This window comes from Elephas maximus, chromosome 17, assembly GCF_024166365.1.
Source record: "Elephas maximus indicus isolate mEleMax1 chromosome 17, mEleMax1 primary haplotype, whole genome shotgun sequence".
In the NCBI taxonomy this organism is placed as follows: Eukaryota; Metazoa; Chordata; class Mammalia; order Proboscidea; family Elephantidae; genus Elephas; species Elephas maximus.
In genome coordinates this window covers 33,041,626-33,067,291 of record NC_064835.1, presented here as the reverse complement: position 1 = coordinate 33,067,291, position 25,666 = coordinate 33,041,626, and the positions used below count along the sequence as shown (strand labels likewise).

The window sequence follows — 25,666 nt, the reverse complement described above, 5'->3', positions numbered from 1 at the left end:
GAATTGAAAACCAAGTGGGAAGAAACACAAATAACACAGTGTGCCGGAAATCTAGTGAGCCAGGGGAAGAGGAGGAGATGGGGTCTCAGAAATGGTTTGGGTGAGTGAAGAGCAGGTCATGTAGTTTCTTGTAATCCATTGATAAGAACTTCAGCTTTTTCTACTGAGTGAGATGGGAAATCATTGGAGGATTTTTGGTCGAGAAGTGACATGATTTAGCTTATAATTTTAAACAATGACAAAAAGACAACCTGGTGGGGCCAAGATGGCGGAATAGGAGACGCTTCGTGTTATCCCTTTTACAACAAAGACCCGAAAAAACAAGTGAGTTGGGTTTATATGACAATCTAGAAACCCTAAGCATCAAAGACAAAGCTCAAGAATCCAACTGAATGGCAGGTGGAAGGAGGGACAATTCAGAAACAGCAGAAACAGGGAATTATGGATTGCTGGATCGCCAGCATCCTGATAGCTAAATCTATACAGTGTATACAGTTTGAGGCAAGCAGCAACATCCTAAGCTGAAACCCACTGCACCTGGTGTAGCTAAGCAGCTGCGAATCTGGACTTACCTACAGAACGAAACAGTAGCGACCCCAGACTGGTGAAAGTTAAGTGCAAGCTTCCAAATCACCATGCCCATATCATAACCATTCCCCTACCAGAGCTCCATGGCCAAGGAGCACTCCTTTCACTTCATCCATACCTCTCCCTGTTCCAGCATCAGTCTGGCAGCAGCATTCAACACTACTGAACCCCCCTAAGCTAGAAACTCATGGCTTGGTCTGGAGGTGCCCACCTTTTTGCCTAGCCATTGGCTTAGGGGGTCTGCAGACTTGCCGTGCCCTGTGCCCCCACTGATAACCCACATCAGTGCCTTGCTGGCAGACCCAGCTCATCCTCATTAGGACAAAATTGGCAGGGCTTCCAGCTGAAGCCCATTCTGACCTGCAGCGGCCAAGTGGGAGCTGCAGTTTTGTGGCATTTGACACTGCCCTGCCCCCTAAAAAGGGGCTCACCCATCCACACTGGGGGCCTGAAGGATGATAGTACTGCCCACTCCATCTAGTCACCCATGACAGGGACCTGAGAATTAGTGGTGCCCCCCAATTCCTCCAGCCAGTAGCACTAGGCGCTTAAGCTGCACTCTACCCCGCCCCCACTATGTGCTGTAGCAGACAGTGGCATGCCCTCCATCTGGGTATCTGGGGGCAGCCGACAACTGCCTGTCTTGCCCCCTGTATCGTCTTCCCACTACAACCAGAGACCTGTGCCTGCTTTGAACACTCCCAGAAGCCTGCCTGCTGAGGACTGTAGGTGAGAGTCTCCTCACCATACACTCAATGACTGACAACCAGGGCACCTGTGTCCCAACCAACAGGTAAGTGGTGGAGCACACAGAAAACACCCAACCCAACAACCAGGGAGGAGATGCCCTGCACCCACAGCCAGGTGACCAGCAAGACGATTCATCACCTCACCAAAAATGCTGCCTACATCTTCAGCAGCCCCATAAGAACAAGAAACAGACTCCTGGGCTCACACACCTATTAGGTGCTCTGACCACTTGGAGGCAGGAGGTGAGAGCTTTAATGAGGCCAGATTATGACCAGAGCGGCACACGTGCCAGCCTGCTTGGATGTATGAAAACAAAAATTCAAGATGCAGTAAACAAAAATAAAATAAATATATATGATAACTTCTTGATGCCTCAGAGACAACAGTTAGTATCCAGTCACAAAGAGAAGCAGGGCAAGGTGGCTCCAGCAAGCAACCAAAATAAAGAAACAGAAAACCTTCCAGGGGAAGAGAAGGCAATAAGACTACCTGATAAAGAATTCAGAAGACTGATATACAGAACTCTTCAAGAGATCAAGGAGATCAGACAAAACATAGACCAAATAAAGGAACAAACAGACAAAGCAATAAAAAGTTTCAGGAAACAGTACAAGAACAAAATGACAGGATAAATAGGCTGCTAGAAACCATATAAAACCAGCAACTAGAAATCCAAAAGATTAACAATAAAATTTCAGAATTAGACAGCTCATAGGAGTAGAATTGAGACAATAGAACTCAGAATTAGTGAGATTGAAGATAAATGCCTTGACACCAATTTCTCTGATGAAAAGTCAGAAAAAAGAATGAAGAAAAGTGAAGAACACCTAAGAATTCTGTGGGTTACTATCAAAAGGAAAAACGTGTAAGTGATTGGAGTACCAAAATTGGGGGGAGGGAGATAATGAAAAACACAGAATTGTTGAAAATTTGCTGGGAGAAAACTTCTGTAATATGATGAAAGATGAGAAGCTATGTATCCGAGAAGCTCAACAAACTCCATACAGGATTGATCCCAAAAGAGTCACCAAGACATCATAATTAAACTTAACAAAACCAAAGACAGAGAAAGAATCCTGAGTGTGGCTAGGGGAAAATGAAAAGTCACCTAAAAAGGAGACAAATAATCCAGTTAAAAATTGGGCAAAGGATACGCACACTTTACCAAAGAAGACATTTAAATGGCCACCAGACACATGAGGAAATGCTTGTGATCACTAGCCATTAGAGAAATGTGAATCAATACTACAATGAGATACTGTCACACCCTGATCAAAGTGGCATTAATCCAAAAAACACAAAAAAACAAATACTGGAGAGATTGTGGGGAGTTTAGAATTCTTATGCGCTGCTGGCGGGAATGTAAAATGGTACAACCACTTTGGAAAAGGATATGGTGCTTTCTTAAAAAATCTAGAAATAGAAATACCATGCAATCCTGCAGTCCCACTCCTAGGACTATACCTGAGAGAAATAAGAGCCGTCACGTGAATAGACATATGCATATCCATGTTCATTGTGGCAGTATTCACAAGAGGAAAAAGAAGCAAACAACCTAAGTGCCCATCACCAGATGAATGGATAAGCAAATTATGGTACATACACACAGTAGAATACTACACAACAATAAAGAACAGCAATGAATCCTCAAAACATCTTACAGAATGGATGAATCTGGAGGGCATTATGCTGAGTGAAGTAAGTCAGTCACAAAATGACAAATGTTGTATGAGATCACTATTATAAGAACTCAAGAGAGATCATGAGGGTGGGGAGGATAGGAAGAGAGAGAGAGGAAATTACTAACTAGATAGTAGATAAGTGTCAACTTTGGTGAAGGGAAAGAGAACACACAATATAGGGGAAGTCAGCACAACTGGACCAAAGCAAAAGCATAGAAATTTCCTAGACTTTTCCAGACACTTTGAGGGACTGATTTGTTGGGCTAGAAACTGGGGACCATAATCTTGGGTGACATAACATTGTTCATAAAGAAAATGTTCTACATCCTACTTTGGTGAGTAGTGTCTGGGGTCTTAAAAGCTTGTGAGCAGCCATCTAAGATACAACTATTTGTCCCATCCTGTCTGGAGCAATGGAGAATGAAGAAAACCAAAGAAACAAGGAAAATATTAGACCAAAGGACTAAATGACCACATGAACCAGAGTCTTCATCAGCCTGAACCCAGAAGAACTAGATGGTGCCCGGCTACCACCACTGACCGCTCTGACAGGGATCACAACAGAGAGTCCTGAACAGAATGAGAGAAAATTGTAGAGTAGAATTCAGATTCATAAAAAAAGACCAGACTTACTGGTCTGACAGAGTCTAGAGGAACCCCTGAGACTATGGCCCCGGACACTGTGCTAACTCAGAGCTGAAACCACTCCAAAAGCCCACTTTTCAGACAAAGATTAGACAGGCCTATAAAACAAGAATAACGCATGTGAGAAATGTGCTTCTTAGTTCAATCAAATCTATGAGACCAAATGGGAAACTCCTGCCCAAAACCAAGACAAAAAGGCAGGAAGGGACAGGAAATGTACAAATGGACTCAGGAAACTTGGGGTGGAAAGGGGGAGCGTGCTGTCACATTGTGGGCATTGCAACCAGTGTAACAAAACAATATGTATATACATTTTGAATGAGAAATAAACTTGAGCTGCAAATTTTCATCTAAAGCACTATAAGAAAAAAAAACCCCTGTTAAAAAATAGGCAAAGCCTGAAAGCATTTCCCTTGAGAACGGGAACCAGACAAGGATGCCCTTTATCACCACTGTTATTCAACATTGTGCTAGAAGTCCTAGCCAGAGCAATTAGGCTAGACAAAGAAATAAAGGGCATCCGGATTGGCAAAGAGGAAGTAAAATTATCTCTATTTGCAGATGACATGATCTTATATGCAGAAAACCCCAAGGAATCCTCCAGAAAACTACTGAAACTAATAGAAGAGTTTGGCAGAGTCTCAGGTTATAAGATAAACATACAAAAATCACTTGGATTCCTCTATGTCAACAAAAATAACATCGAAGAGGAAATAACCAAATCAATACCATTCACAGTAGCCCCTAAGAAGATAAAATACTTAGGAATAAATCTTACCAAGGATGTAAAAGACCTAGACAAAAAAAACTACAAAGCTCTACTACAAGAAATTAAAAAGGACATACTTAAGTGGAAAAACTTACCTTGCTCATGGATAGGAAGACTTAACATAGTAAAAATGTCTATTCTATCAAAAGCCGTCTATACATACAGTGCACTTATGATCCAAATTCCAATGTCATTTTTTAAGGTGTTAGAGAAACAAATCACCAACTTCATATAGAAGGGAAAGAAGCCTCGGATAAGCAAAGCATTACTGAAAAAGAAGAAGAAAGTGGGAGGCCTCACTCTACCTGATTTCAGAACCTATTATACAGCCACAGTAGTCAAAACAGCCTGGTACTGGTACAACAACAGGCACATAGACCAGTGGAACAGAATTGAGAACCCAGATATAAATCCATCCACATATGAGCAGCTGATGTTTGACAAAGGCCCAGTGTCAGTTAATTGGGGAAAAGATAGCCTTTTTAACAAATGGTGCTGGCATAACTGGATATCCATTTGCAAAAAAATGAAACAGGACCCATACCTCACACCATGCACAAAAACTAACTCCAAGTGGATCAAAGACCTAAACATAAAGACTAAAACGATAAAGATCATGGAAGAAAAAATAGGGACAACCTTAGGAGCCCTAATACAAGGCATAAACAGAATACAAAACATTACCAAAAATGACGAAGAGAAACCCGATAACTGGGAGCTCCTAAAAATCAAACACCTATGCTCATCTAAAGACTTCACCAAAAGAGTCGAAAGACCACCTACAGACTGGGAAAGAATTTTCAGCTATGACATCTCCGACTAGCGCCTCATCTCTAAAATCTATATGATTCTGTCAAAACTCAACCACAAAAAGACAAACAACCCAATCAAGAAGTGGGCAAAGGATATGAACACACACTTCACTAAAGAAGATATTCAGGCAGCTAACAGATACATGAGAAAATGCTCTCGATCATTAGCCATTAGAGAAGTGCAAATTAAAACTACGATGAGATTCCATCTCACACCAGCAAGGCTGGCATTAATCCAAAAAACACAAAATAATAAATGTTGGAGAGGCTGCGGAGAGATTGGACCTCTTATACACTGCTGGTGGGAATGTAAAATGGTACAACCACTTTGGAAATCTATCTGGCGTTATCTCAAACAGTTAGAAATAGAACTACCATACAACCCAGAAATCCCACTCCTCAGAATATACCCTAGAGAAATAAGAGCCTTCACACAAACAGATATATGCACACCCATGTTTATTGCAGCTCTGTTTACAATAGCAAAAAGCTGGAAGCAACCAAGGTGTCCATCAACGGATGAATGGTTAAATAAATTATGGTATATTCACACAATGGAATACTACGCATCGATAAGGAACAGTGACAAATCTGTGAAACATTTCATAACATGGAGGAACCTGGAAGGCATTATGCTGAGCGAAATTAGAGGCAAAAGGACAAATATTGTATAAGACCACTATTATAAGATCTTGAGAAATAGTATAAACTGAGAAGAACACATACTTTTGTGGTTATGGGGAGGGGAGGGAGGGAGGGTGGGAGAGGGTTTTTTTACTGATTAATTAGTAGCTAAGAACTGCTTTAGGTGAAGGGAAAAAAAAAATAGGGAAAGGACTTGAATAGACATTTCTCTAAAGAAGATGTACAAATCACCAGTAATTACATGAAAAGATGCCCAAAATCATTAGTCACTGGGGAAATGCAAGTCAAAACCACAGTAAGAAACCATTTCACCTAACTAGAATGGCTAGTATAGAAAAAACAAAACAGCAGGTGTTGGTGAGGATATAGAGAAACTGGAGCCCTCATCCACTGTTGGTAGGTTTGTAAAATGGCATAGCCGCTGTGGAACACAGTTTGGCAGTTTCTCAGAAAGCTAAACATAGAATTACCATAAACAAACCGAAAACCAAACCCAGTGCCGTTGAGTCGATTCCGATTCATAGTGACCCTATAGGACAGAGTAGACCTGCCCCATAGAGTTTTCAAGGAACGCCTGGCGGATTCGAACTGCCGACGCTTTGGTTAGCAGCTGTAGCACTTAACCACTATGCCAGCAGGGTTTCCAGAATTACCATATGACCTAGCAATTCCACTTCTAGGTAGCTAGCCAAAAGAATTGAAAGTAGGGACTCAAACAGATATTTGTACACCAGTTGCAGCCTTATTCATAGTAGCCAGAAGGTAGAAACAACCCAAGTTTCTGTCAACACATGAATGCATAAACAAAACATTGTACATGGCATGCGACAGAATATTGTTTTTACAGTTGTACAATTTAACGAGAGCAGTTACAATAACCAGCTGTACAACCCTACCCTTAATCAATTCCCATCACCATTAACCCTCTCTTTCCCGCTCCCCTACACCCCTGGTAACCATTACATGTAATGGAATATTATTTAGCCATAAAGATAAATGATGTCCTGATATATGCTGCAACATGGATGAACCTTGAAAGCATTATGCTAAGTGAAATAAGCCAGACACAAAAAAACATATATTGTATGAATCCACTTATATGAAATATGAGAAGGAAAAATTAGATATTTTCCACTTAACATGAATAGGCAAATTCATAGAGGCCAAAGTTTGTTAGTTGGTGGGGGGTGGAAAAGGGGAGTTAATTGCTTAAGGAGCACTGAGTTTCTGTTAAGCGTGATGAAAAAAAAACATTTAGAAACAGATGTGGTGGATATAATTAATGTCACTGAATCTTACACATAAAAATGGCAGAAATGATAACAATGAAAAATGTTTTTAAAGTATGTCTCTGGTTACTATGAATAGAGTGGAAGGGGCAGACAAAGGAGGAGATAGGGAGGCCAGTTAGAAGGATTTTATTGTAGGTGAACACAGATTGCAAGTTTAACCAGGATAGTGGCAGCTGTGGTGAAAAGTGGTTAGATTTTTTAATATACAGTAAAACCTGTGAAAGTCAAAACTGTGTGTGTAAGGTGGGAATGGGTCAAAGAAGGAAAACTTAAATATTTTCTGCTATTGAGCAATAAAAAAGTGGTAAGACTGCACCCTGTCAAAGTTGAAAAACTCGCGAGGTTCAGAAAAACAAGGCAGTCTCGTTGAGTTCCAGCTCTCACAGGTTTCACTGTAATTTTACTGTTAAAGCCAGTCAGCGGTTTTTGCTGATGAATGGGATATTGAATGTGAGATAAAATGAGGATCAAAAATGTCTTTTAAGTTTTTCGCCTGATCAGTAGGCATTCCCATTGACTGAAATGCTCGAGAAGCAGTTTTTGTTGAGGGGTGGTTGGAAAAATCAACAGTGTAGTTTTGGACATGATAAGGTTGAGATAACCTGTTAAAATTTTAAAAACGTTTTGCGAGAAAGATCTATCTGTTTCTGGTGAAGGATAACTTTTTACTTAATCTGGGTTCAAAGTTAATGTCCCTTGTCATCAAAATTGAATGCGTATGTTCATCTATCAATGAGATCTGTAATAAGATTTTGTATATTCCACTTTCGAAAATAACTTTTTACTCAGGTAGTTTACTTCTAAATACTGGCATCAGTCCATTAGCATATAATTTTAATTGAGCATTTATAGAATTTTGTTAGATTTGTCTCTTGATACTTGCTTTTTAACATGTCATTACATTGTAGATAATGACATTCAATAGAAGTTTAGGCGGAAGTTCCTCAGTTGCACAGTTAAGTGGATTTTGAAATATTGAGATTTACTTTGCACTTGTATTGTGTGTGGTCTGAAAAACCCTGCTGGAATGGTAATTTGAGCTTGGAAAATATACTCATGCAACCGTGTGTAGAAATGGAGGTTTTGCTTCTTGTTTTAACGTTTGACAGCTGAGGAAGTGTGTGCACAGCAGCTTGACATTACTTACAGTTCTAACAATGTTAGTTGTTGTTGAAATGACTTTATTGCCATGTAAGACCAAACCAGGTGGTATCAAGTTAATCCTGACCCGTGGTGACCCCACGTGTGTGAGAGTAGAACTGTGCTTCATAGGGTTTTCAGTGCTGAGTTTTCAGAAGCAGATGACTGGACTTTTCTTCTAAGGAGTCTCTGGATGGACTTAAACTCCCAACATTTCAGTTAGCAGCCAAACACATTAACCATTTATACCACTGAGGTAATTTTATTTCTGTATAAGATTCTTACATGAGCTCAGTTTTGTCTTTTCATTATAGCTTAAATTCATTAAGGAATATTACCGAATTTGTAGCAAAAACTAATTACCAAAGTCAGTCAGTGCTCAATAATGGTGGCTTGAAGGTGGCTCTTCTCATTCAGAAAAAATTAAGCCTTGGCCTTGAGCCCCAAAACTTGCAGTGAGACTTTAACATTACTCATCCATTGAAGTGCTGTGTTGTAGGAGAAATCAGGACATTTAGCTTCTGTTTTTGACAAAAATTCATGGAACTGATAATGTCTGTGAAAGTGACTGAAGCTTATTGTTAATACTACTAGTTCAGTAACGCTTGATAGATTAAAATATTTTCTACAAGTACTTGCTGATAAATAGACTCTGAGTAACTAGGCTCTGAACATCTTACTTTTTCATAAGGTTTGTAAATATATCCACCGTCAGCTCTAACATATCTTAGTGGGGTCCACCTCAAGTTATATAGAATCAATGCTTGCTCAGAATCTTTGAAAATATTCTCAGCTGGAGTTGTTCCGTATGGACTATTCATAGAGGCAAATTCTTCAGTAACTTCAGACTCGGCACTGACTGCTCAGCAACTGAGGAATTTTGGTCACGTTTGTCCAATTGTCAAGAGTCAGGGAAAACCACTTGAAATCACTTGCCTTGTTTTTTAATTGACGGTGTCCTTATTCAACTCATCAAGCCATTGTTTTCAACCAAAGGATAATGTACTTAACCAGTTTGTTTTCCTCTGGATACATTTCTTCAGCTACTGCAGTCAAACATGATTTAACTGACTCACCATTGATAAATGACTTTTCTTGCTTGGCTAACAAATGAGCCACTTGGCCATTTACGTTCATAGCAATCTTGCTTTTATTTTTTGTATTTGTGACGAAATTGTGCTATGATGAGACACTCTGGTGGATATAGTTTTTCAGAGAGTGGCTTTCTTGAAAGTTGAGAATATCGTAATGGGTGCATAGTTTGATAATGATGACGTATGTTATAGTCTTTAACACACAGCTATTGTGTTATTGCATAATAAACACAGTGCTTAACCATCTAATTTGATAACAAAATTATCCACATTTTATTGTGCCTTAAAAGCATGACATTTGAAGTCATTTGTCTCTTCTTGTTATTACCTGGTGAGTATGCATTGGTAATAAAAAAATAGTTATGGTAAGGTAACAGTGTATAGCTGTTGTTATATGTAGTGTGCTCAGCAGTGTGAATTGAGGGGAGAGCCACATGCAGTCTCGTTATAAACTCCTCAGTTCTTCATTGCAGCGTGAAAGCAGTCATAGATAATACATAAACGAATGAAGGTGACCGTGTACCAATGAAACTGTGTTTATAGACACTGAAATTTGAATTTCATGTATTTTTTATCAAGCCCTTAAGTAGCATTCTTCTTTTGGTATTTTTCCAAACATTAAAAAAAAAAAAAAAAATTTTTTTTTTAGCTCAAGGGCTGTATGAAAACAGTAGATGGGCTGGATTTGGCCCATGGGCCATAGTTCCTGATCTGCTTTATCATGTAATTGTATATTTTGAATATAAGTGCTTTATCAGGTATGTGTTTTTCAAATATTTTCTCCTACTCTGTGGCTCGTGTTTTCATTCTCTTACCAGTATCTTCGTAAGGTAGAAGTTTTTAATTTTAATAAAGTCCAATTTATGAATTTTTTTAATGGATCACGCTTTTGGTGTTTTAGCTGAAAACTCATTATCAAACTAAAGCTCACCTAGGTTTTCTTCTGTGTTATCTTCTAGAAGGTGTATAGTTTTGCCTTTAACATTTATGTCTGTGAATTATTTTGAGTTAATTTTTGGGAAAGGTGTAAGGTCTGTGTGTAGATTCATTTTTTTGCCATGTGGAGGTCCAGTTGTTCCAACACCATACGTTCAAAAGACTATCTTTTTTCCATTGAATTGCCTTTGCTTTTTTGTCAAAGTTCAGTCGACTCTATTTGTGTGGGCCTAATTCTGGACTCCCTATTATGTTCTGTTGATCCCTTTGTCTTTTCTTTTGCCATTTATTGTATAATTGTAACTTAAGATGTAAGATAGGTTCAAAACAAATGTAGATTATATATTAGGCTCATGTGAGCTTAAAAAAATTGTGGTAATGTGTATCACACAAAATTTATCGTTTTAACCCTTTTTTAAGTATACAATTCAGTTAAGTACACTCACAATGTTTTGTAGCAGTCACTGCTATGTATCAATACTATGTATTGATCAAACATGCAATCAAGATGCATTGATAATTACTAGTGGTTGGAACGGGAAAGTTGGGAATGAAGAAGGATCGGTGGTTGGAAAATGTAGCCTTGGTGACAGAAATGATGTCGGAGATCGCATGATAGAATTTTGCAAGACCGGCGATTTCTTCATTGCAAATACTTTTTTTTCAACAACGTAGATGGTGACTATACACATGGAACTTGCCAGATGGAATACACAGGAATCAAATTGACTACATCTGTGGAAAGAGGCGATGGAAAAGCTCGATATAATCAGTCAGAACAAGGCCGGGGCTGACTGAGAACGGACCATCAATTGCTTATATGCAAGTTCGAGTTGAACCTGAAGAAAATTAGAACAAGTCCACAGGAGCCAAAGTATGACCTTGAGTATAAACCACCTGAATTTAGAGACCATCTCAAGAATAGATTTAAGGCATTGAATACTAATGACTGAAGATCAGACAAGTTGTGGAATAACATCAAGGACATGAAAATGAAGAAAGCAAGAGAACATTTAAAAGACAGGAAGAAAGAAATAACCAAAATGGATATCAGAAGACACTCTGGAACTTGCTCTTGAGTGTTGAGTAGCTAAAGTGAATGAGAGAAATGGTAAGTAAAAGAGCTGAATGGAAGATTTCAAAGGGTGGCTCAAGAAGAGAAAGTATTATAAAGACATGTGCAAAGACATAGAGTTAGAAAACCAAAAGGAAAGGACACACTTGGCATTTCTCAAGCTGAAAAACTGAAGAAAAAATTCAAACCTCGAGTTGCAGTATTGAAGGATTCTATGGGAAAATACTGAAGCACACAGAAAACATCAAAAGAAGATGGAAGGAATACACAGAGTCACCATACCAAAAAGACTTGGTCGACGTTCAGCTCATTTCAGAGGCAGCATATGATCAAGAACCGATGGAATTGAAGGAAGAAGTCCAAGCTGCACTGAAGACATTGGTGAGAAGCAAGGCTCCAGGAAATTACAGAATACCAATTGAGATGATTTTGCAAATGGGTGCGGCACTGGAAGTGCTCACTTGTCTATGCCAAGAAATTTGGAATACATCTACCTGGCCAACTGACCGGAAGAGATCTATATGCCTATTCCAAAGAAAGGTGATCCAGCTGAACAGGGAAGTTATTGAACGATATCATTAATATCACACACAAGTAAAATTTTGCTGAAGACCGTTCAAAAGAGGTTGCAGTAGTACATCAAGAGGGAACTGCCAGAAATTCAAGCTGTATTCAGAAGAGGACATGGAACCAGGGATATCGTTACTGATGTCAGATGGATCTAGGCTGAAAGCAGAGGACACCAGAAAGATGTTTACCTGTGTTTTATTGACTATGCAAAAGCATTTGACTGTGTGGATCATAGCAAATTATGGATAACATTGTGAAGAATGGGAATTCCAGAACATTAATTGTGCTTATGAGGAGCCTGTACGCAGACCAAGAGACAGTCGTTCGAAAAGAACAAGGAGATACTGAGTGGTATAAAGTCAGGAAAGGTGTGCATCAGAGTTGTATCCTTTCACCGTTCTTATCCAGTCTTCATGCTGAGCAGATAATTCGAGAACCTGGACTATATGAAGAAGAATGCGTCATCAGGGTCGGAGAAAGACTCATTAACAAACTGTGACATGCAGATAACACAGTGTTGCTTGCTGAGAGTGAAAAGGACTTGGAGCAATTACTGATGAAGATCAAGGAACACAGCTCAGCTTAAAGAAAACAAAAATCCTCTCAACTGGACCAGTAAGCAACATCATGATAAATGGAGAATACTCAGAGTCATTATATCAAAAAGAATTGGTCGACATTTATCCTTTTCAAGAGGTAGCGTGTGACCAGAAACCCATGGTACTGAAGGAAGAAGTCCAAGCTGCACTGAAGGCATTGGTGAAAAATAAGACTCCAGGAATTGACAGAATATCAATTGAGATGTTTCAACAAATGGATGCAGCACTGGAAGCGCTCACTTGCCTATGCCAGGAGATTTGGAAGATAGCTACATGGTCAGCTGATTGGAAGAGATTCATATTTATGCCTATTCCCAAGAAAGGTGACAACTGAATGCAGAAATTATCGAACAGTGTCATTAATATCACACGCAAGCAAAATTTTGCTGAAGATCGTTCAAAAGCGGCTGCAGCAGAATATCCACAGGGAACTGCCAGGAATTCAGGCTGGATTCAGAAGAGGATGTGGAACCAGGGATATCATTGCTGATGTCAGATGAATCCTGCCTGGAAGCAGAGAATTCCAGAGGGATGTTTACCTGTTTTTTTCTTTTTTTTTTTAGTTTTTATTGTGCTTTAAGTGAAATTTACAAATCAAATCAGTCTTGCAAAAATTTATACACACTTTGCTGTATACTCCTAGTTGCTCTTCACCTAATGAGAGAGCACACTCCTTCCCTCCACTCTGTCTTTCGTGTCCATTCAGCCAGCTTCTGACCCCCTCTGCCCTTTCATCTCCCCTCCAGACAGGAGATGCCCACATAGTCTCATGTGTTTACTTGATCCAAGAAGCTCACTCTTCACCAGTATCATTTTCTATCCCATAGTCCAGTCCAATCCCTGTCTAAAGAGTTGTCTTTGGGAATGGTTCCTGTCTTGGGCTAACAGAAGGTCTGGGGATCATGACCTCCAGGGTCCTTCTAGTCTTATTCAGATCATTTAAGCCTGTGGTTTATCTTTTTTTTTTATTGGCTATTCAAAGACATTCGACTGTGTGGATCAAAAGAAATTATGGATAACCTTGTGAAGGATGGAAATCCCAAAACACTTAAATTGTGCTCATGAGGAACCTTTACACAGATCAAGAGGCAGTTTTTTATAGAACAAGGGAATACTGTGGTTTAAAGTTAGGAATGGTGTGCATCAGGTTGTATCCCTTCGCCAGACCCATTCAATCTGTGAAGTGAGCAGATAATCTGAGAGGCTGGGCTGTTTGAAGAGGAACGGTGGATCAGGATCAGGATCAGAGGAAGACTCATTAGCAACCTGTGTTATGTAGATGACACATCCTTACTTGCTGAAAGTGAAGAGGACTTGAAGTACTGAAGATCAAAGACCACAGCCTTCAGTATGGATTACACCTCAACATAAAGAAAACAAAAATCCTCACAACTGGACCAATAAGCAGTATCATGATAAATGGAGAAAAAGTTGAAATTGTCAAAGATTTCCTTTTACTTGGATCCACAATCAGCACCCATGGAAGCAGCAGTCAAGAAATCAAGAGACACATTGCTTTGGGCATATCTGCTGCAAAAACCTCTTTAAAGTGTTGAAAAGCAAAGATGTCACCCTGAAGACTAAGGTGTGCGTGACCCAAGCCGTGATATTTTCATTCGCATCTTACGCATTTGAAAGCTGGACAGTGAATAAGGAAGCAGTCTTCAGTAAGAAGAATTGATGCATTTGAATTGTGGTGTTGGTGAAGAATATTAAGTATACCAAAAAAAAAAAAAGAACCATGGACTGCCAAAAAAGCAAACAAATCTGTCTTGGAAGAAGTACAACCAGAACGCTCTTAGAAGCAAGGATGATGAAACTGCGTCTTGCATACTTTGGACATGTTTTCAAGGGGATCGGTCCCTGAAGAAGAATATCATGCTTGGTGTAGAGTACAGTAGTCAGCTAAAAAGAGGAAGACCCTCAGTGAGATGGATTGGCACAGTGGCTGCAACAGTGGGCTTAAGCATAACAATGATTGTGTGCATGGTGAAGGGACTGCGTAGTGTTTCCTTCGGTAGTACATAGGTTCACTGTGAGTCAGAACCGACTCGATGGCACCTAACGACAACAACATGGTAATTCTTTGTTTAACTTTTTGAGGAACCATGAAACTGTTCTCCACAGTGGTTCTGTTCTTTGCATTCCAACAATAATGGATGAGGTTTCTGTTTCTCCACATCCTCACCAGCACCTGTTATTTTCCTTTTTTTAAAACATGCCATCAGAGTAGGTGTGAAGTGGTATCTCGTGGCATTGAGTTTTCTTTACCTAATAACTAATGAAGTTGAGTATCTCTTCATGTGCTTTTTGTCCATTTGTATATCTTCTTTAGAGAAATGTCTAATCAGGTCTTTGCTCATTTTTTTGAGGTGTAAGTGTTCTTTATATATTCTGGATATTAGTTCTTTATCAGATATATGATTTGCATATACTTTCTCTGTTTTCGTGGGCTCTTTTAACTATCTTGATACTTTCATTTGATGCACAAAATATTTTAAGTTTGATAAAGGCCATATTACTATTATTATTTTTTTATTGCCTGTGTTTTTGGTATCATATCTAAGAATCCATTGCCAAATCCATGAGCATGAAGATTTTTCCCTGTTTTCTTCTAAGAGTTTAGTTAATGTTTTATCTCTTCAATTTACGCTGTTGATCCATTTTGAGTTGGTTTCTATATGTAGTATAGGGGTCCAAAGTTGTTCTTTTTCCATGTGAATATCTAGTTTTTTCAGCACCATTTGCTGAAAAAAAACTGTCCTTTCCCCATCAAATAGTCTTGGCACCTTTGTTGAAAAGTTGACTGTATATATAAGGGTTTATTCCATTGGTCTATATATCTATTTTTTGTGAGTTCCATCTTATTTTGATTACTGTAGCTTTATAGTAAGTTTTGAAATTGGAAAGGATGAGTCCTACAATGTTGTTCTTTTTCCCAATATTGTCCTGGCAGTTTAGGGTCCCTTGAAGTTCCATATGAATTTAGGATGTGTTTTTCTCTTTCTATAAAAAACACCCTTGGGATTTTGTTAAGAATTGCACTGACTCTGTATATTGCTTTCTGTGGTATTGAGAGCTTAACAATATTAAGTCTTCTGGTCTATAAACATGGGAAGTCTTTTAATTTATTAGGTCTGTTTTATTTCCTTTCAGCGTGTTTTGTAGTTTTAAGTCTTAATTTCTTAGGCGAATTTATTTTTAAGTATTTTATTCTTTTTAATACTCTTTTAGATGGAATTGTGTTCTTAATTTCTTTTCTGGTTTGCTCATTGTTGACATATAGAAATACAACTGATTTTTATATGTTAACTTTGTATCCTACACCGTTGCCAAATTTGTTTATTAGCTCTTTTTTGTGGATTTTTTATGGTGTTGTACATATAAGGTAGTAGCATCTGCAGACAGAGGTAATTTTCAATCCTCCTTTCTAATGTAGATGCCTTGTATGCCTTTTTCTTGCCTAATTGTTCTGGCTAGAACTTCCAGGACTATGTTGAATAGAAGTGGTGAAAGCAGACCTCCTTCTCTTGTTCCTGACCTTAGGGGAAAAACTTTCAGTCTTTGACCATAGAATATGATGCTAGCTCTGGGTTTTATCATTCTGGGGAAGTTCCTTTCTTTTCCTAGCTTATTGAGCACTTTTATTATGAAAACGTGTTGGGATTTTGTCCACTGCTTTATCTACATCAATTAAGGTGATCAGCTGCTACTGTGAAGGCTGAAACTGTGGCAAACTTCTGCACCAGTCCCTCAGACCAACCAGAATGTTTAACCCCAAATTCTTAGAGTACAAGGTCCAAACTAGTCCTCCTGGCACCAGAAAGCCAGTCTAGGAACCCATTCTGCTGTCCCCACCACTGTTGCCCTGAGGAATGGGTGATGGTGGCCTGTTAGTACACATGGCTCATTGAGGAAAGATCAGTAGCCTCTCCATTGGACATGGCCTGGTTGTTGTAAGTGTCTCATCAGTTTCCAGAGTTCCAAAATAGTTGATTCTCATTGTCTTTCCAGTTTATTTGTTGCTTAGGTGGAGGGACCAGCACCAAGACCTCCCTGCTGTGACATTTTTCATAATATCAACTTTAAAATTTGATAATAGCAGATACTTGATTATATGAAATAGAGTACGAACCATGGATTACCCTATTGTATATGTTATTTTAAATGTATTTTACCCTAGCAGTACATCTATATGGGAAATCAGTCTTTATATGTATTAATAAAAAATTACATGTATTAATAACAAAGGGCTAAATTAATATTTTGAAGGCTCTGAGGAGGTTCATGGCAGATGCATTATGGGAGTATACATTACAACTGATTTTGTGATCTTGGGTAAGCTACTGAAACTCTCCAAGTATATCAGTCTTCTTTTTAAAATTAGGTATTGAATTAAATATTTTCCAAGACTTTCAGTAGCTCACTCCGTCTTAGCCCATTTACTTACCTTACTCCGTGGCCTGTTCTACAAATGTTAGATCCCTCTCCTTCTCCTCCTCCCATTCTCCTTCCCCCTTGTCTTAGTCATCTAGTGCTGCTGTAACAGAAATACCACAAGTGGATGGCTTTAACAAAGAAAAATTTATTTCTTCACAGTAAAGTAGGCTAAAAGTCTGAATTCAGGGCGTTAGCTCCCGGGGAAGGCTTTCTCTATCTATCAACCTTCTCATCAACCTTTCCCCGAACTAGGAGCTTCTTTGTGCAGGGACCCCAAGTCCAAAGGACTTGTTCTGCTCCCGGCACTGCTTTCTTGGTGGTACGAGGTTCTCCCTCTCTGCTCCCCTTTCCTTTTTATCTCTTGAGAGCTAAAAGATGGTGCAAGCCACACCCCAGGGAAACTCCCTTTATATTGGATCAGGGATGTGACCTGGATAAGGGTGTTACAATTCCACCCTAACCCTCTCAATATAAAATTACAATCACAAAATGGAGGATAGCCGCACAATATTGGGAATCATGGCCTAACCAAGTTGACACACATTTTTGGGGTACACAGGTCAGTCCATGACACCTCTCCTCTCCTTTTTCCCCCTCTCCTATCCCCACTCCTGTCTTCCCCCTTATTTCCCTTTTTCCTTCTCTCCTACTGTCTTTTTTCCTCCCCTCCCCTTCTCTCCTTTCCCGCGTCTCTCCTCCCCTTCCCTCCCCTCCCTTCTCTTTTCCTTCGAGTGAGGTTATTAGTACATTTTTCTTTGGAGACTTTTTATCATAAAGACAAGAATCAAACCAAACCCGTTGCCTTCAAGTCGATTCTGACTCATAGTGACCCTGTAGGACAGAGTAGAACTGCCCCATAGATTTCCATATCTGTTAATCTTTACAGAAGCAGACCATCACATCTTTCTCCTGTGGAGTGGGTGATGGGTTTGAACTGCTGACCTTCAGGTTAGCAGCTGGGAGCTTTAACCACTGTGCCATTTCCCTTTGTATTGGTTACTTTCTAAAGAGTATCAAGGATTGACAGAGTATTATTTTTTCTTGGATGATCTTGAGTAACAGGTAATTTTGGAGTAGGTCTGTATTTTGTTTATTGTTCATTGGATAGATAAGTATCCACATTCTATAATAGTCATATTCTTTTTACCCATCAAGTTTTAAAAATATTTGCAGTTTGAATAAAAGAAAAAAAAAATCTTTCAAAGTAACTTTAAAAATGAATATCTTTATCTCTTGTAATGTGATGTTAAGCTATTTTGATTGATGAGTTTTAAGTATAAATCAGACAAACTAATGTCTTTATAAGCTGAATATTTAGCCTTGCTTTGTGAACAATTACAAATGCAATCATTGATTAACATGCAAAACCCAGGTTTTGAATTTCTGCCAGTGTGTTCAGTACATTGGAAACCCTGGTGGCATAGTGGTTAAGAGCTATGACAGCTAACGAAAAGGTCAGCGGTTCGAATCCACCAGGTGCTCTTTGTAAACTCTATGGGGGCAGTTCCACTCTGTCCTGTAGGGTCGCTATGAGTTGGAATCAACTTGATGGCAGTGGGTTTGGTTTTTTTTTTTTTTAATTCAGTGCATTCAGAGTTCTTCAGGAAACAGCTACAAGCCTCCCCCTACCTCACCCCATGTTTTATCCCATTTTGGCTGAAGATTGTAGGAATTTTCTTGCGTGGATGAAGTGGTGTTAATTATTGAATGTAGTTAATGTGCTGCTGAGAGTTCTGGGATATATATTAGGTTGAACTGTATGAAATTTTTATACAGGTTTTTTTTCCCCCTAAAATTTGTGAAATATACAAGGAAAAAAGTACCCCAAACATGCAGTTAGAAGAATAGTGACTCTTTATAGATCTCAACTAGAGTGTCGTAGATAGTGCAAAATTTTATTTTTTTTCCCCTTAATAGGAATTTGTTCAACAAAGTATCTCCCTAATTTGTGGTTCTTTTTTTCCCCTCTACCTTTCTTGTATTTACACCCTGCCTTTTCCAGAAAGAATTTGTATATTTTTATTAAATATATTTAAAAATTGTACGCAAGTTTTTATTAGTGAATCTAGTGTATACAAAATTGCAGTCTAGAACAGGTCAGTATCATTTTCTAGCAACACTGAAGGCTAATGATAATTTACGTGTAAAAAAAATAATAGTATACTGTTTTTAGATTTTTTAAGGAATATTTGTATAAATGTCAGGTGAAATGATGTGCAACATTGGAGCTCTGTACTTTCTTTTTTTTTTTTTCTATTGTACTTTAGATGAAGGTTAACGGAACAAACTAGCTTCCCATCAGACAGTAGACGCGTTGTTCTGTGACATTGCCTAACAACCCCCAACATGTCAACACTCTCCCTTCTCAACCCTGGGCTCCCTGTTACCAGCTTTCTTGTTCCCTCCTGCTTTCCAGTCCCTGCCCCAGGGCTGGTGCGCCCCTTTAGTCTTGTTTTGTTCCATGGGCCTGTTCAATCTTTGGTTGAAGGGTGAACCACAGGAGTGACCTCATTACTGAGTTGAAAGGGTGTCTGGGGGCCACGCTCTCAGGGTTTCTCCAGTCTCTGTCAGGCCAGCAAGTCTGTTCTTTCTTTTTGAGTTAGAATTTTGTTCTGCATTGCTCTATCCGGGACCCTCTATTTTGTGATCCCTGTCAGAGCAGTCAGTGGTGGTAGCTGGGCACCAACTAGTTGTACTGGTCTCAGTCTGGTGGAGGCCATGGTAGATGTGGTCTGTTAGTCCTTTGGACTAATCTTTTCCCTGTATCTTTAGTTTTCTTCATTCTTCTTTGCTTCCAAAGGGGTGAGACCAGGGGAGTATCCTAGAATGGCTGCTCACAGGCTTTTAAGACCCCAGACGCTACTTGCCAAAGTAGAATGTATACCATTTTTTTAATATACTATGTTCTGCCAGTTGAGCTAGATGTTCCCCGAGACCATGGTCCCCACAGCCCTCAGCCCAGCAATTCAGTCCCTCAGGGAGTTTGGATGTGTTTATGGAGCTATCGTGACCTTGTCTTGTACAGGTTGTGCTGGCTTCACCAATGTTGTGTACTATTTTGCCCTTCACCAAAGTTACCACTTATATATTGTCTGTTAAGTGTTTTTCCATCCCCACCCCTCTCCTCCCTCGTAACCATCAAAGATTGTTTCTTTTTATATGTAAACCGTTTCATGAGTTTTTGTAGTAGTGGTTTCATATAATATTTGACCTTTTGTGATTGAGTTCGCATAATATCCTCCAGATCCATCCATGTTATTGAGATGCTTCACAGATTCATTGTTGTTCTTTATTGTTGCATAGTAACACATAGTGCCACAGTTTGTTTATCCATTCATCTGTTGATGGACCTCTAGGTTGTTGCCATCTTTTTGCTATTGTGAACAATGCTGCAGTGAACATGGGTGTGCGTATGTCTGTTGGTGAGACGACTCTTATTTCTCTAGGATATATTCCTAGAAGTGGGAATGGGATTGCTGGATCATATGGTATTCCTATTTCTAGCTTTCTAAGGAAGTGCTGTAGTATCATTTTGCGTTCCCACCAGCAGTGCATAAAATTTCCAATCTCCTCATAGCCTTTCCAACACTTGTTATTTTCTGTTTTTTGATTCGTGTCAGTAATGCTGGGCTGAGATGGTACCTCTTTGTGGTTTTGATTTGCATTTCTATAATGGCTAGAGGTCCTGATCATTTCCTCACATGTCTGTTGGTGGCTTGAATGTCTTCTTTGGTGAAGTGTCTGTTCATTTCCTTTGCCCACTTTTAATTGGATTATTTGTCTTTTTGTTACAGAGGGGTAGGATTTTCTTTTAGATTTTAGAGATTAGACCTTTGTCTGATGTGTAATAGCCAAATTTTTTTCCCCAGTCTGTAGGTTTTCTTTTTACTCTTTTGATGAGCATAAGTGTTTAATTTTTAGAAGATCCCAGTTACCTAGCTTATCCTCTGGGGCTTGTGTGCTGTTGGTTGTGGTTTGTATCCTGTTAATGCCATGTATTAGGGCCTCTAGCCTTGATCCTGTTTTTTCTTCAATCTACTTCATACTTTTGTGGAGCCCTGTAGTTTCAGTGAAACAAATATCAAAGTAGAATTATTTTCAGTAAACGGGGCAAATGGGAGTGAGATGAAGGATGATTTTCAATGATATGAAAGTGTAAATTTTAGAATATTTAAAAATTTTACTAATACGTGAATATGGTAATGGTAGGTTTACTAACCAGCTATTGCCTAGTAGAAGATTTCTGATTATTATATTTATGTGTTTGCTAATTATTTTTAGTAAATTATTTTAGACACCACCCCTGAATAATTTTTTTCCCTGCTGTTAATTGGTTCTCTATGGGGAAGACTTTGGGACAACTCCTTTGTTGTAAAAGAGCAAGTTTTACAATCACTTTAGATAGTATTTTTTTTTTTTTTTTTTGCTCTAGTAACCCCACGATTTTGTTCCTAATCAGAAATATGGAATTAAATAGAAATAGAAATAACTACATAGTTTATGCTTGGGGCTTATTCGATGGCTTTTTATATATTTTTTTGTGAATTATCTAGGTACGTCGCTATGAGTCAGGATTGACTCGACAGCGCTGGGTTTGGGTTTTAGTTCTTCCTGCCACCTTTTTTGATTCCCTTTTTTGTCTTTTAGCACTTCCCCACTGGACATGTAGACCTGTGCAGTGATGACTTCGCTAGGGCAGCTGTAAGATTGTAAAGTACCTTTTGAATAAGTGGAAAAAATTGTTACGTTTGTCTGTTTTTAGCATTAAAGAATATTAATTCTTTTGAAAATATTCATGCAGATAAGTCATTTAATTTGTTCTTTGTGACATTCTTTAAGAATGATTCTAATGATACTGTTGTTCAGTGTAGTATACTATTATTGTTGTCAGCTCCGACTCATGGCAGTCCCATATACAACAGAACAAAATGTTGATTGATCCTGTGCCATCTTCAAGATTGTTAGTATACTCGAGTCTGTTTTTCTGACCACTGTGTATTTTGAGTGCCTTCCATCCTAGGGGTTCATCTTCCAGCACTATATCAGACAGTATTCCATTGTGATCTTTAGGGTTTTCATTGGCTAATTTGCAGAAGTAGATTGCCAGTCCTTTCTTCCTAGTCTATTTTAGTGTGAAAGCTCCACTGAAACCTGATCACCATGGTTGACCCTGCTGGTATTTGAAATACCGGTGACTTAGCTTCCGGCATCACAGCAACACGTAAACCACCACAGTATGACAAACTGACAGATGTCTGGTGGTAGTGCAGGACCAGGCAACATTTTGTTCTGTTAAAGATAAGATTTTCATGAGTTAAAGCCAACTCGGCAGCAAGGAACAACAAAAAGACTACCAGTGACCTGAACAGTAGAATATTTTCCTCGGTTAGGGAGCAGTAAAGCAGACACGATAGAATTACTAATTCCTAGATGTACTAGTTTTCAGTATCAATTTATGTTTTCCTAAACAAATGAAACGTTCCTATGTGATTTAACTGGTTCGGAATATAGGGAAACTAATACTTTCCTTGTTACAGGTATCGCATTTCTATTAATGCATACTTAGCTTTTGTACAGTGAGGATATACTTTTGGCTCATATTAAGTTTGTGGTGAGCTGCAGGCCTCAGGCCTTGTTTCAGGTATTGTTGTCAAACAAAGCCGACCCTACCCTGTACTTATGTACTTGATGTTTGAATATAAATTCAGGGCTTCAATTTTTATTCTTGATGAACTTGATCATAATCATTTTTGCTTGTCTTTCCAGCCTATTAAAATCTCTTTGAATTCTAAATTCTTCATTCAGAGTAGTAGTCTCCCTTTCAGTTCTCCTCTATCTGTAAGTTTGACAAATATGCCGTGTTTGTGTTTTATAAAACTATTGACTCTTAGGAATAAAAAGAGCCCTATGATACGCTATCTTCCTGACACATTAATTTGTATTAATTGATGCTTAATGTTCTTGAATATTTAATTAGCTCCAAATTCGGTATTAATATTAAATGTATACTTAAAATCTTGTTTACAGGTATATCAGAAAAGACTCAGTTGTATGCCTTAGCTATAATCAAGGTTCAGTAGGACTTCTGCATTTGTCTGTTCTGTCATTTTGACAGCCTTGTTTAAAAACACAGACCCAAAACAAAACAACAAAAAAGAGAATGAATGAGAGTTTCTACTTAATTTCCTTGGTTTGATTTTTATTTTTTTACCTTTCATACTGAAAACTTAGCTCTTAATGATGTTAACAATTGCTTGTTTGCCTTAATCTTCTACTTTTAATAGTTTCAGAGTAATAATACGAATACTACTTGTGATGGTTAAGATTGTGTATCAACTTGGCTGGGCCATGATTCTCAGTGGTTTGGCACTTAAGCAATGATGTAATCTGGCACTTACATAATGACATAATCATCCTCCATTTTGTGATTGGATGTGAATAACCAATCAGTTGAAAATGGTGTTTCTTTGGGGTTGTGGCCTTCATCCAGTGTGTGTGTGTGTAAATATATATATATATTTGGCAAAACTTGTTTACTCTGGACACTACATCCTACTCGTCATCCTCTGACCTCCAGTTCTTGGGATATGAATCAGCAGCTTTCCACCTGACCTGCACATCTTGGGATTTGCCAGCTCCCACAGCCCTGTGAGCCAGTAGCCCTCTGCCTGACCTGCCAATTTTAGCTTCCTCAGCTTCTCCAACCAGGTGAGTCAGGATAAGCCTCCACCCTGATACCTGACACACATATTTGGGGCTTGCTAGCCTCCACAACTGTGTGAGCCATTTTCTTGAGATACATCTCTGTCTCTCTCTCTATATATACACATCACTGGTGTTGCATCTCTGGAGAACCCAGCAGAAGACATTACTAAGAACAGTTTACTTTCTTTTCCGCTCCTTTTACCCATGGATATATTTACACTTATTTGAAATAATTTCTCTTTATGTGCTTAAGCCACCCATTTAAAAATATTAGGTTCATTTGTTTCATTTTACTTTTGATTTTTTGGGATAGAGTTGCTATGAGTCGGAATTGACAGCCGTGGGTTTTGCCCCCTGCATTTTGCTGAGTTGGAATTGACTCAGTGACGACGGGTTTGGTTTTGGTTTATTTTTAATTTATGTTTATAAGTATTTAGAACACCTACACAGTCCAAAGTCTGAACTGTAAAACAGGTTGTGCAGTGAAGCCTAGGTTCGTCTTATCCTATCGTTCCCCCCATAGGTAAACATTTTAGTTGGCTTTTGGTTTATCCTTCCCTTGTTTAAATCTAAGAAAATACATACATATTTTTATATTTATCCTCTTTTTTAGTTAAATGGTAACCTACCATAACACACTGCTGCACGTCACTTTTTCTCCCCACTTAATAGTATCTACTGAAGATTACTCCATAGTAGATTGCTGTGAATAACCCATTGTATGGACATAAAATAATTTTTTGAATGATTTTATTGAAGAACATTTAGGTTGTTTCTTGCCTTTATTTAGTAGAAATATTGCTGCAAAGAATAAACTTGTATATATGGCACTTTGTACTTTTGCCAGTGCAAGAAGAGTATGGTTAAAGAAAAAAAAAAAAGATCAGTGTTACTTCATTACATTTTGGGTAGGAGGAGAGATAAATGTGTCTTCAGTGTGCCACTGTTAACCTGAAACTTTACTAAACGTTCTTGGCATCAACGAACGTTGAATTTTATCACATAATTTTTCTGTTTCTGTTCTGATGATCTAATGTTTTTCTTCCATTAATTTTAATTATAATTAAGATTGAATTATAATAATAGGTGTTATGTTGTTAAACCATCCTACATTCCTGGTATAAATTCAATTTGGCTATGATGTATTTTTTATTAATACAATGATGGACTTGGTTTGTTATTTTATTTAGGATACTGTTATGTGTCTTTATAAATTGAACTGTCCTATAATTTTCTTTTTTCATGCTTTTATCTGTATTTTCTCATTTTAATTTTTCTCACTGAGATTAAATTAAACATTGGAAAGTCACAAATTTTAAATGTAGTGCTTGCTAAATTTTTACTTCTGTTTTACCCATGTAACCTCCATGTAAACATAGAACTTTTCCTGAAATTCAGAAAGTTTCCTTGAGTGCGTCCCAGTCAATACTTCTCCCACCAATGGTGAGAGTTTTTCCTACAAATAAAATTTTACAATATGTACTCTTCGTGTCTGGCTTCTGTTGTGTGTATAATAAAATCTCATTTTGATTTTCATTTGTATTTCCATGATAATTATCTTTAGCACAATTTCATTTGCTTATTGGCCACTGAGATAGCCTCTTTTATGATGTCCTTTTTCACGTCTTGCTGTCTTCTGATGAGTTGTCTGTTGGTTTTTAAACTGATTTTTAGGAGTTATAAATTACCTATACTAGTTGTGTTAGGATTGTAGTGCTGCTATAACAGAAATACCACAAACGGATGGCTTTAACAAACAAGTTTATTCTCTCACAGTCTAGGAGACTAAAAGTTCCAATTCAGAGTGCCAGCTCCAGGAGAAGGCTTTCTCTCAGCTCTGGGGGAAGGTCCTTGTCGTCAATATTCCCCTGCCCTGGGAGCTTCTCAGTGCAGGACCCCAGGTCCAAAGGATGCACTCTGGTTC

General features: G+C 38.5%; 1 protein-coding gene across 5 annotated transcripts in view; it reads left to right on the top strand.

Annotated features, from left to right (window-relative positions):
- The window catches only part of ARHGAP32 (Rho GTPase activating protein 32), a 411,930-nt gene that overhangs the window by 155,027 nt on the left and 231,237 nt on the right, over nt 1–25,666 (top strand). The window contains exon 2 of one of the 5 annotated variants that reach the window (XM_049857310.1): nt 23,615–23,745. The exons of the other annotated variants lie outside the window; for them this stretch is intronic. The gene's annotated coding sequence lies outside the window, so the exon portion shown is untranslated. The remainder of the gene's footprint in view (nt 1–23,614; nt 23,746–25,666) is intronic. 5 annotated transcript variants of the gene reach the window in all.